General features: G+C 47.0%; 1 protein-coding gene and 1 long non-coding RNA gene across 5 annotated transcripts in view; one reads left to right on the forward strand and one right to left on the reverse strand.

The window, feature by feature from the left end:
• ADGRD1 (adhesion G protein-coupled receptor D1) overlaps window positions 1-13,283 on the reverse strand; it is a 128,191-nt gene that overhangs the window by 62,912 nt on the left and 51,996 nt on the right. The gene's annotated exons all lie outside the window — the stretch shown is intronic.
• On the forward strand, window positions 2,035-3,650 carry LOC137485032 (uncharacterized). The gene is made up of 2 exons (XR_011005159.1): window positions 2,035-2,153; window positions 3,534-3,650. It is a non-coding gene; the product is annotated as an uncharacterized lncRNA (long non-coding RNA).

Consider the following 13,283-nt stretch of genomic DNA (forward strand, 5'->3'; position numbering starts at 1 on the left):
CAGGCAGCATTTCAGTTGTGATTCCCAGTCCCGATGTTACCGGGGCAGAGAATTCAAGTGAGAAACAAGAAGCTGGGGGAGCTCAGCCCCAGCTGGGCAGGAGCTGGGCACTGCCCTGAGCCACAGCACCCAGGGGTGGGCAAGGCAGGCATCCAGATCTCAGCCCACACACGCCTGGAGTTTTGATAACCAGGTTTCACCAAGCTCAGGTGGGACTGAAACCCCAGAGAACAGAGGTTTGCTACCTGCAAATAAGAAGCTTCAGCGACAGCAAGGAGTTGTGCTGAATTCAAAAGCACAGCTTAAAAACCCAGCAGCAATGGCAAGTCTCACAGGCCTTTCTTGGTTTCTGTTGTACACACTTCTTTGCCAAGCCAGAAATGAAATCTGAGTTAGCAAACATCTGTTTCCTATAAGAGTGAAAGTCATAATTAAGAAGAATCAATCCATATTCAGTCATATTTATTATGGAGGAGGCTTTAGAGACCTTTTAGGCAATTTTTCACACAACAGGCACATCGCAGTTATCCCAAGATACACTTCCAAGCGAAGAAACAGTACGTATGACCTTTTCTAAACATATTTTTAAAAAGAACAAAGATGCCCTAATTTTCCTCCACAAAGACTGAACAGAATCTGAGCCCTTCTCTTTGAAGAGCACAAGGACTTTGACAGCCTGGAGCAGTGAAACATTAAAATTTCACTTAGTCTGCATGATAATAGAGGAATAATGAACTGTTTATGGAATATTTGGGAATAGTGCATTCTTCTTCTTCATAAAGGCTGCAATCCCCTGCCCTTCATCTCCAGGGACAAAGCTGGCTTCTGGGAGCAGGTCACCTTGGGAGCAGGAGGTGTCTGGTGTGGCCAACCCCACTCATGCAGCAGGAGCAGGACAGGGCAGCACAGGGGCAGCGGCGCCGGAGGGGCCGGGGCTGCTCCGGGGATGCTCCAGGGATGCTCCGGGGATCCTCCGGGGATCCTCCGGGACTGCTCCGGGGCTGCTCCAGGGATGCTCCGGGGATCCTCCGGGACTGCTCCGGGGCTGCTCCAGGGATGCTCCGGGGATCCTCCGGGAGTGCTCCGGGGCTGCTCCAGGGATGCTCCGGGGATGCTCCGGGGCTGCTCCAGGGATGCTCCGGGGATCCTCCTGGAGTGCTCCGGGGCTGCTCCAGGGATGCTCCGGGGATCCTCCGGGGCTGCTCCAGGCTCCTGTGCAGCCCAGCCCGGGCACGGCGGCTCAGCCGGGCTCCAGCCCTGCTCCCGTGGGCTCAGGTGAGCAGGAACAGAGGTGACAGCAGAGCAGAGGAGCCGGGAGCACCCAAGGAACAAAGACTCCAGGGCACAAAAATCCTTTTGGGGTGTGTGCGTGCACGGGAAGCAGCGGAATGGGACCATGGTGTGTGGCACAAATAAACGGGTAAAACCGGGCTGTACTCCTGAAGGAAACACCAGCTCCTTTGGCTGTTGGAACCCCCTTGGTCAACTTCAGTCAGAGTTGGATCAGGTCTGCATTTCACGCCTCGGAAAAACCCAAGTTTTTGTAAGGTATTCGGCTGGTTTGTCCTCATCCATCTGCAGACTAATTCCCTTCCATACAAAGGACCATGTTTTAAAGGGAGTTTTGAAGACATGATTTAATGAAAGCTTTAGGAGGAGTTTTAATAGTTCACGTCAGAAACAGAGTACCAGGCTTAATGGTAAAAATATTACCACTCGGTAGTTTGTTGTGGATATGTTTTTTTAGGACTGGATTTATATGTTAGCATTTTCCATTCTCATTAAACCCCGGCTATGCGAATGTTGCCTCTGAAAGGCAGTGCCTCGCATTCTTTGTGAATTATATGTGGCAGCCTTTGTTCTATATTGACCCTTTCAGCCCTTACATCCCTTGACTAGCTGCTAATCGGCATTTATCCTTCCCCTGCCTCTGCTAATCTCCCGGGAGCGGGTGGGACGGGCGGTCAATGGGAGCGATGGAGTAGAAATAATGTCAGAGCGCAATAAACATTCCGGAGCGGTGCCACAGCTCACGACAAAGGCTTGCAAAGGAGCCAGCGCTCAGTCCTTCTACGATAAGACTGCTGTAACCAGACTGGAAAATATTACAGAATCTTATGCTTACTTAAGGACAAGATATTCAGGCCCACTAGGTGAGATAAGGGAATGTTTATTTTGTGTAATCAAAAAGTCGCTTGGATTCGGGACATTCGGTTTTATTCCCCAATTCGCTTTTCCCATGTGACTTTTCAAAGGTTCTTTCCCGTCTCAATGTCTCACTTCACATCCATTATCCACCGATTTACTCGGTAACAGAGCAAAGCACGGCTCCCGTACCCTGCTGAGCACAAAGGGAGGCCAGCCCGGGCTGAGACCCCCGAGCTGGGCATTTCCCGGGGAGCAGCTCCGGGAACCTCCGCTGTTAAAAACAGGCTAGAAACTGCTGTAAAATAGCTGATAGCTGTTAGGCGTGTACTGTTAGCTCGGTTATGGTAAAAGGGGTTTTAAGGGGTGGTTGTCATAAGTACGGCACTCAATATACCATAATACACCTGAGTAAAGCGCACCAGCCCCGAGCGAGAGCCAGCCTGGACAGAGCTGTCATGGGCCAATCGAGCGCCTTAACCTTCATGCAAATGAAGGATCCAAACAGAAACCAATCCAAAGGGACAAAAAACAGGATAAAAAGGACATCTGACCCAGTGAACCCGTGCCGCTCTCCCTGGAATGTCGGGGACATCGCTGCTCAGCAGAGCCAGCGCCGGCGCCGCAGCATCCTCGAGGGGAGCGCTCCTGCTCAGCCCGCGGGCCCCTTGCTTCAGGCCTTTCTTTTATTACAATAAATGCTGAAATCACTTGTGGTACCGGGACTGTGGTCCCGTTTTTAACCCCCGCAGTGCCCGGATTCGGGGGTTTTCCCCGACCCCTCTGCCCGGTTCCGGGCGGGACACACACCCCCACTGCTCCACTCGAGCAGTTCTAGCGAGCAGCCAGTCACAGAGAGAAAACGGGCCAGAAACAGACAGTTACCGCCACAAAACCGCAACTTTTCCATCGCCGTAATAAGTTACAGCTGCTGCCCCAAGCACAGTCAATAAATAAAGCAAAGGAGAGGGACAAGAGCGGGGCTGGCCCGTACAGACACAGCGCCCAGCTGGGTCTGGAGTTAATCCTCATCTCAGATAAAACCTCTCCTCTATAATGCCTCAAGAGCCGCAAAGAGATGCAACACACCCTCTTGCAAAACTGTTGCTTAGATCTTAGCACCTCATTAAGATATTACATTCTCCTGACCAGAACTTTCAATGGTTTCCATTACTGCTTTTTTTTTTTTTTTTTTTTTTTTTTTTTTTTTTTTTTTTCTTTTCGCTGTGGGAAAAAATCCCTCTCTTGAGAACATTTACATTTTTTCCCTCTGATTTGAATCTTTTCTTCCATTCCTGCACATTTGCCAAACATGAGTTGTCTTTTAGTCTGTTGCATGAATGGGGATGAAATTCACACAACTATTTCGTGTCATTTTTCATTCGCAGGAAGCATCAGGGTGCCAGAACTATTTGATGTGTGCATCAACCACATCCAACAAATTGAGAACCAGCCTGGAATTAGGCCTGGAGCATTAACTCCAGCTACAAAGTTGAGCAATGTGAGACTAAGCCATGGAGTCGATTTTTCAGATGAGAAAATGGGAGCGAGTGAAGCTCTGTGCACATCCCCAGGCAGAGCACGGATGGAGATGTATGTGGCTGTGGATGCAGCAGGGCAGGCAAACAGCCAGGCTGCTCCCCTGCAGCGCCCAGCACCACGCCCAGCTGCACACCGGGCAGCAGAGGGGCTGCAGAGCTGCCAGTGCCCGTCTGCCAGCAGCCCCTGCCCGGCAGAGGCCACAGCAGGGCCAAGGCAGGCCTGGGTTTGCAGCAGCACCATAAAGAGCACCAGGAGAAGCTAGGATTGCCATTTTCAGCACAGGGCTTTTTTTTCCTGGGATAACCAGGATGGAAGATTTGAAGAAGGAGTGCATTCAACCTTTCAGTCTTTTGTCAGGTTGCAGGTAACATCAGGTTGTCCTCAACTGAAGGTTTGCAGGAACATCCACTGAAGGAGGTGTGTGCAGGGGGGCACAGCAGCCCCACCGTGCCACAGGGGGTGCAGGGATGGGGCAAACCCAAAACCGCTCCATGGGGATTGCAGGGATGGGGCAAACCCCAAAACCCCTCCATGGGGATGGCAGGGATGGGGAAAAACCCCAAACCTCTCCATGGGGATGGCAGAGATGGGGGCAAACCCTCAAACTCCCTCCATGGGGAGTGCAGGAATGGGGCAAACCCCCAAACTCCCTCCATGGGGAGTGCAGGAATGGGGCAAACCCCCAAATTCCCTCCATGGGGAGTGCAGGAATGGGGCAAACCCCCAGACCCCTCCACGGGGATGGCTGCTGTGGGCTGGTTCCTGCAGCCAGGTCACAGATGCCACATGAAGGCATCTCCTGCCATGAAATGTGAGCACTCCTCAGTTACTCAGCTCTCAGCTCCGCTGGCCCAGAGCTCAGCTTTTCCAAGATTCCTGAAATCAGCACGCGTCCCTCTGGAAACTGATCTAATGGTCTGAGGAATGTGGGCAGCAGAGCTTTGCAAAGTCTCCAAACTCACTTGTGTGTTAGTTAGTGCAACAATTCTAGATGGGCAAAGAATGAGGAATTATTTCCTCCCTTCAGAGGCGGCACTGCTAGGCTCCTCCTCTTTGCTGCACTTCAGGGAAATGTCTCTTCATGGCAAGCTGGGCTTTTGAGCACCTGGTCAGGTGCAGTGGCCAGTATTGACATAATGTACCTGGGTGTGACACTCCTGTCAGCTCCTGGGACACAGCGCCCTGTAAACCACTGGTGTCTTCACTTGTCTCGCTTCTTCTTTAAGGAAAATATATTACACAAATAGTGGAAAGGCTTTTAGAGCCAATAAAACCATAATCGTATGTAAACAACAGAAATGGCTGAGTGCACGATTTAATTTACTGGGAAGATTCTACAGACCATCAGAAAAGTCACAAACAAAAAATCCAAGGCCTTCAGCAAGCTGCTGCGTGCCAGAGGCTTTGCAGGGCTCAGAGCCCCCGTGCTGCTCCTGCTGAGCCCACAGGAAACTCCCAGTGACCCCAGTGGGCACCAGGCACAGTCCTGCTGTGATCAGGGTTATTCAAAGCAAGACAGTCCATTTTTAGGAACACAGTGTCTCCCTGCATGGCAGCAACTCTTCCAGCGTCATCTGAGCGCGAGCTTGGGGTGTTTTGTGCTACAGAGTTTGAAGATTTATTTCTTTTGCTAAACATGTTAATTTTGGAAACATTCTTGCTAGTGTTCATGGGAATATTTCCAATGGACAACACTTCCAATTAATACCTCTTTATAAATCATAAGTGGCTGACAGCCTAGAAAATAAATGGATTTTTTTAATAAAGAGATGATGGCTAACCAGTCACAGGGTGATACACGATCCAAATAAGTCAAGAGATTCCTTCCAACCATGACTTAAAACTTCAGAACCTTTTTAGGACCCTCGCCACCAAAAATGGCACATGCTGTGCATATCCACCCTGTGCTCACGTCATCCACTGCTCACTCAGAGCGACATAAAAGGTGGCTCATTTAAAAAATCCCAGGTAATTTCTTGCACAGATCAGAGGCTCTTGCACAAACTCCTGTGGTAAGTAATTCAAAATCAAGTATTTCTAAAATTGAAGAAAGGGGCAAACCAGCCTTCCCCAGAGCAGTGTTTGGATTCTCTGCAGCACAGCAAAATGCAGGGGCACCAAGACAACCCCTGGGAGCCCTGGCCTGCCCTGCACACAAAAGGCTTTGCTGCACTCACAGCACACAGGCACCCCCACAAATCCACCTGCTGGGGACCACAGCACTGTGGGGGACAGCCCAGGCTGTGCCCACGCATTAGTCACCAGGCTGAAGCACTGGAGTGAAACAGCCCTGAGCATCAACACAAAGAAAAGAAATATAATTTAAAGGCAATCTTCTGGTTTATGGCCAGCCTCTCATTACGGTCTCCTCATGCTACACAGAATCAAAAAGCAGAAGAGCCTGAGGAGAGGGACAGAGAGCTGGGAAGAGAGGAGAAAGCACGGCTCTTTCTTCCTGTGGGACTCAGCCATGCACACGAGGAGTCCCTCACCTCTCTCATAGTACTACAGAGAGAATTTCAATGAATGAAAGAAAATAAAGCTTTTAAAAGCACCAAAATCCTATCTGAAATATTATTTACCAACAGAATTATCCCTGATGCCTCTTCAAACCACGTTGTCCTCCCCTCTGGTGCTCCCCAGTACATGCTGGGTATATTTTAAGTGCGATGCATCCAGTGCACACAGTGGAGGGAAAACAGCAGCTCAGGGAATCCTCTAAGCACTTCCACCAGGACTTCAGTAGCACAGTCAGGTGTCTTATATCTTTTCTACACACTAATGCTTCATTTTTGCTTATTACCTGCCAGCAAAATATTGATCCAACCCAGCTTTTTCTGGAGATTTGTTCCTACTTCTCTTCCCATGGTTTGCCTTGGCAAAATCCCCCAGTTATTCCCAAATTCAACCTCAGCAGAGCAGGAAGAACAACAAAGTCCAAAGCCCCACCCGATGAGGTGAGTCAGGCTGCTCCAGGGATCTCTCACCTAGAAAAGCAGCTATTGACAATTTGCTCACTGAGGCAGCTCATTGTGACTTCTGTCATCATCTTTAATCCCTTTATGTTGCACTGGAGCCATCAGGAGCTCCAGGGAGGGTTCAGCAGGCCTGGGACTGAGCTGTAACATAAACCCTGTGTATGTTATGTATGTCCAGCTGAACCTGCCTATGAACTTCATTACAAAACTCAAGGCTTGATCACAAACCCACTTAAGCCAGCTAGGCTTTCCCTCCATTTAAAGGAGTTTTGGACCATTGTCTCGATTTTAGAGCCAGCAAAATTCCTTATTAGCACTCTCAGAGACTGCAGACTCCCCTAGATTTCATTACTAGAAGGGGCTGCCAGCCCAAGGGCTTTTCAGCACCAGAATCCTTTACAGCAGGGGGGTGGAGTCCTCCACAAAGCTACCTTTTGGGTTTTTCCCAGGTTACAGGGCTCTCCAGCATTTAGGTTTCGACTGGCTCAGGTATAGATTACCCCAGTGCTCACAAATGTGAACCTTGTACTGGAAGGAGCAGCTGTGGACAGGAATGCTGAGAGAAGGGAGCAGAGGATGTGCAGAGTTCTGGTGCTGAGTACCCCCTCCTTTCCTCTGGGGATGAACTCATGTCTCCACTGGGAGCAGGAGCAGTGCCCAGCTCTCTGCTGAGTGTGCCATGGCTCAGCTCAGTGCAGAGGCTTGAAATGCTCTCCAGCAAACTGCAAATTCCTCCTCACAGAAAAGCAGGCTGTGCTTTTGGGAGGGGGATACAGCTGGAACCCATGGCACAGATTAAGGAGTGGGAAGGGCCCTTGCGTACAGCAGCTGCTTTTCTTTCAGCATTCCCTTCCAGGAGCTGCTCCTTTGAATACAGAAGTTCACATTTGTAAGCACTGGGGGACAGGGGTCCAGTTTGTGGCCTTTAAATACACTTTTCTTAGAGGGCCAGTTGACAAAAACAAAGGAAAATGATTTTTCCCCCACACTCCTTGAGGTCACAAAGCTCCTTGGGAGAACACCTCTAGGTGTTAAGCTGAAACAGGGTGGATATTATTCAAAGCAATCAATTGGTATCTAATTCTAACCTCATACATTTACAGTGCTTCTTTTGCTCTGCTCTCAAGCTGAAACACAAAATGTGTTTGGGCACAGCTCAGCTGCAAGCTGCGACCTTGGACAGTGGACAGTGCCAGCAGGATTCTGGCTGTGGCTGGAAAACACAACCACGGGGATGAACACAGGAGGGTCTCCAAAAACACATCCTCTTCTCACAACAAACTCTGTCCAACGAGATGAAGTTATACTCCAGTTCATCTGATAGTGGGAAGCACTGTGTCCAAAACAGAGCCACAGCTGCAGATGTGGAGTGCACAGTCTGTGCTCAGCCCAGCTAGAAGTCTGATGAAATTTAAATGGGAGATCTGGACAGTTTTCTCATACACACACAGCAAAGAAGAAGAAATCACAGGTATGCCTGCCCATGAAACTGTTTCATGCTGTGAAATTACCCATTTCTGAGTTGATTGCTTCTTATTTTTCCTGAAATTTTACATGAAACAAGCATTCCTCCTCACATTTTGTTTCTACGTAGAGGGAATGGTGTTAAGTTTTTGCTGCTTTTCCCTTTCCCGTGTAATGTGGGGCTGAAAAAATAAAATGCCACAAAATTCTAAGAACAAAAATATCCAAAAGTCTTAATTTTCCACACCATTTCCCCGAAGAAATCACTGAGTGATCAAAAAATCGTCCCCTCATTTTGAACAAAAGTACTGCGACATTTTCAAAACATTTTGCTGCTTCTCCTCTGGGTCACATTCCCTGGGTTTTCAGGCCCTGTGTAATGAAGAATATGTTAAGCTGAGCCCTAGCCCGTGTGACATGCCTCTCCCAGAGGACAGGGAGGTGTCTCAGGGGTCCCTGCCCAGCCCAGGCGGCTGCAGACTCAGGATGGCTCAGCAGGCTCCTGCAGAGCCCAGGTAATGCTGCAGGGCTGTTTGTCACCCACAGCTCCAAGGACACACGTGGCATTCCAGTTCTGCACATTTCCCTGACTACAAATAAAGCAGCCACTCTGCTGCTCTAGACAGGCTTTTCCTCTTTCCCAGTGGAGGGAGATTTTGGTGCCAAGAGGATCAGGTGCACCAAATTCACCTGACCCACAAGATCAGTCCCACTGGGTGATGACTTCCTGAGATTTGCATTATAAATAAATAAATACTATAAATAAAAGAGAAACAATGCTTTTGGGCTTTCTTTGTTGTCTATTGAATCTGGGGCTCTGAGTATGTCTTTTTTTTCATTTTAGCACCCAACAAAGCCTGAAGCCAACAATGACATTTATTTATCTGTGTCTTAGTGATGCAAAGATTTCTAAAGATCTTGTTTTCGTTTTATGAGAAAAAGAGAGGGAAAGGAAACAACTTTGCTTTGAGATGGTTTTTAGTATTTCAGCTTTTAACTTTGAGAACAACTTCAAGGCCAAACTGAGACACCTAAAATACAGGGCTTCTAAAGACAATGCTGACAGCTATAAAATATAAAAGTTATGGAGAATCCCGTAATAGTAACAATAATATCTTTCATTTATATACAGTGATTTTTCTCCCAAAACATGTCTTAAACGATAAGTCAAACAATCTCATCTGTGGCAGTAAAAAGGACTAAAATAACAAGTATTGTAAACTTGTGGATTGGAGAAAGTTTCTGCCCCAGTTCAGTTGCTTCTCAGGACTTTTCTCAAAGTTGAGTTCAAGCAAACAAGCCATTTCATCCTGCTCACCTGGGCACTGCAGCCTCTCCTGAGAGCTGCTCAGAGTGCCAGGAGGGCAGAGGGCTCTGGGTAGGGTCAGATATCCGAGGATTCACAGGGTGAAGGGAGAGATTTCCCAGGGGTTCCAGGTCTGGGCAGCCCCCGAGGGCTCCAGAGGGGGAGATTCCCTCCCGAGGGCTCGGGGAAACCAGGCACTGCTCTGGAAACACCCAGGCTCTTCATGTGGGTGGGGAATGGAGGGAAAAGAGAAAAAGAAGAGCAATTACTCCAGTAGAAACGAGGGGTGCAGTGGCTTTTCCAGTCTCTGTCTCTTTCTGTTAAAGACAGTGGCTTGAGAAAAAAAAAAATAAAGCTAAAAGATCACTGTGTCCATCACACAGATGGGCAAACTCAATTATTATTGACCATTTCTCTTCTTGAGATAATTCACCATACTTTGTGTCTGATCCAAGTGACCCAACTACATTTAAAGAGTTTGCCCGAAGTTACAGAAGTGGATTATGCCAGGTCCAGAAATGGGGTTTAGGTATCAAAGGCTTGGTCAGTGTAAAATTATCTTTTCACTTTCCCTTTGCGATCACAAACACTCACTTTATACAGCTGCAGTTCACAAACATAATGATCAAGGGAACCACAAAAGCCCTAATTGAGGGACCACAAGGCAGTAAAAGCATGGGGTAAATATATGAAAATAAGCTTCTTATGCAAATAGATACATCTTAATATTCACCCTTACAGGAAGCAGATTTACACATTCAGGACTGCTATTGCGAACAAAAGCAATTTCTACTTTAATTCAGCAACACCCTTAAAAAACTGCAGTTAAAACAAATGAAAACTAGAGAACTCTGACAGAGGAACATCCACACTTCTGTTTCAGAGTTAGAGAGAAAGCAAAGAGCCTGTGAGGAGTTTCATGTTTAGCTGGAAGGAGATGAAGCACCTGAAGTGCCCCAGAGCAGCAGAACCTGCAGGTTTTGTGTCACAGGCAGGTCCCTGAGAGCTGCCTGGGACAAAGGCCCTCTGATGGCTCAGCTTGGTCCTATTTCTAACTGGAGCAGCATATCACAAGAAAGGGAAAAAAAGAAGAGTGGCAGAAAGATGAACTCTACCAAAACCAGATAATTTCCAGTCTTTCTTCTTATTTTAGCTTTAGAAAGCTCAGAAAACAGGGACACACCTCCAAAAGTGCATGGTTTGCTTCCAGCTCATCTGACTCCTGGCACACAAACTGCATCTTTTCCCAGCTCCTGGGAAGGCAGGAGATTCACCCTAAAGCCTGCTTGGCCCCAGCCAGAAATGCCACATGAAAAGCTCTTTCCACAGCCTTTATCTCCAGTTCAGACACAAAGCCAGCTCTTACACTGCATTGTTAGCTAACAATATCTTCTGAATTTCATGAAAACCTCAGAACTGTTTGGTTCAGAGTTTGAGCAACAGTTTAAATTGTTTTCATTTTTATTAGTTTTATTCCAATTTCATGTGCTCTTACAGAGTCAGGACTGAAGAAATTGCATTATTCCACAAAACCTTCAGGGGTTTCTGGAAAAAATTGCTTTAAACTTCATCCTTATAATTTAACTTGCTAGCCAAACCTTTTGTTTGCTTTAGAGTTTTCTCAACATACATTTTTCTGTACCTCTCCCAGCTTTCTATAAAATAACCATTTGTCTGTCAGCTTCTTCCTGCTCTCAGTGTTCTGACCATACAGCACGATTTTCTCAGATTAAATACTTTGATTTAAACAGATGCCTATTGAAGAGAGGTCTTGTACAGCACTGAGATTTCATAAAAATCAGGATTAATCAGAAATTTAAAGGCCAGATTAAGAAAAAGGAAAGACAGAAAAAGAATTATATTTACAGGACTGAAAATAACCAATTATTGTAAAGGCACCAATGACCCTTGTCTGGTCATTTTTCTGTGTGCAAGTCCAGCCCCAAGTGCCACCAGCAGTGCTCACACAGCTCCACAAAGTGCAGGGCCACAGGAAATCAGGCCCATGTCCTAAAGCCAGCGTAAGAAAGCCAAACCCTTCTGAATTCAGCATATTTCACAGCAGTCTGCACTCCCTGGGAAACCTGACCCCAGGTGCTCCATCCATCCGCTGTCATCAGAACGGAGAAAGAGGATTTGGGGAAGGGAATTCACCATGGCAGGGAATGGAGAGGGGCCTGATTTGGGGAGCAAATTCAGTGTGGCCAGGTCTCTGCACACAGTAATTCCAGACCATTTGAGGACAAGGCAAATCTCACTGGGAAAAGGCCACAGGTGCTTGATTGGTTTACACAGATCCAGCTCCAACTCCCACCAGTGTAAGCCACTATCCTGGGGGGTTTGTCAGAAGCTATTTCAGATTAGCCAAATGGCATCTCACGATTAATTATTTTTCAAAAATGTAGAATGTGAAATGAACATCTCTTATTTCCTATTAAAAAAATCCAGCTCCTTTTTTCAATCAATCTGGATCATTCAGTCTACTTGAAAAGGCAAATTACAGCTTGATTGTAGGGTAATTATTCTGGTGGAGATCACTTGAATGACTGCACTGTACTCTTTGACAGGCAGTCGCTGTTATTTGAACACTGATGTTATTTAATTAAAGGATGAAAAATGTCTCGGGTGCTTCAGAACAAAAACTCATTGCCATAAATAAAAATACACAAGTGGAGGGTTTATATTTTGAAAAATAAGAAATAAATTCTCTCCTCCCAGAAATGTTACATCTAAGGAAAAGTAATACAGAACTCATTAGCAAGAGCTCATTACAAAGACTGTGAATGATGCTCTGGGTTATTATAATCAGATTAGTATAATAATCTATTTAATCCAGCTCCATGACAGTTCTGTACAGATTATTTTGAGTACTTCAGCTGGCTGTGCTAAACCCACTGAAAAAGTCTTCCAATTACACTGACTTGTGTTAACTTGAAATGAAAATGTTTACTGTGTTAAAAATAACCCTTTCAGCATTTAGGAAAAAAATCCCTTATTTATATTTATATTCTCATTCTTCACATTTTGAGTCATGTCTCAAGATCAACTAAAGAAGGCCTTATTGTGGTGCCAGTGATATAAATCCTTGGAGTTTATGCCAATACTTTTATTTGTCATATTTTATTGGAACTGACACTTTTTGGACGGTGCTCACACTATGACTTATGAGTTTAATTTGGTTTCATTTGTTTTGCCGTTTAAAATAAATTAAGACCAGGGCCCGGGGGATTTATTGTCCCTCATGATCCTTATTTACTAATGTTGTGCAAAGTGAATTCAGCATTTTAGTTGCTATTCAGTTATGCCACCTTGCCTTCCCCAGCAGCCTGATCTCGCTGGGATGGGTCCACCTCTGTCCTGGCAGCTGGTGCAGGCTTGCTTTGGGCTCAGGTAAGAACGAAGCTGGTAACACCGGCTGTTTCAGCGCTGCTGATGGGTGTTTGGGCAAGGCAGGACTCACAGCACCCCTCCAGCCTGGGGCACAGGGGCTGCGAGGGGACCCAGCCCTGGGCTGAGCGGCCGGGGCAGGGGGACTGAGCCCAGACCTGCAGCTGTGCCTGAGCTGAGACGCTGCAGAATGCAGGGGATGGGTCCTTGGTGCTCTGCAGCACAGCAAAGCAGGGCCAGCTAAGGCTTGGAGGGGCCTGGGAGGTCTGGCAGGAACAACAGTAACAACAGCAGATGGAGCAGAGAATTACTGAGGTTGGACAAGGCCTCCAAGATCATCAAACAGATTTAAGTCACAAAGTATCATAATTCAGAGGAAAAAAGTGACTTTGCTCTGATACTGCTGACAGCACAAGTCCTCCCCTTCCTGGTGGCAAAGAGAGGGCCACAGGACACTGCAG

This window comes from Anomalospiza imberbis, chromosome 18 (genome assembly GCF_031753505.1).
Source record: "Anomalospiza imberbis isolate Cuckoo-Finch-1a 21T00152 chromosome 18, ASM3175350v1, whole genome shotgun sequence".
In the NCBI taxonomy this organism is placed as follows: domain Eukaryota; kingdom Metazoa; phylum Chordata; class Aves; order Passeriformes; family Viduidae; genus Anomalospiza; species Anomalospiza imberbis.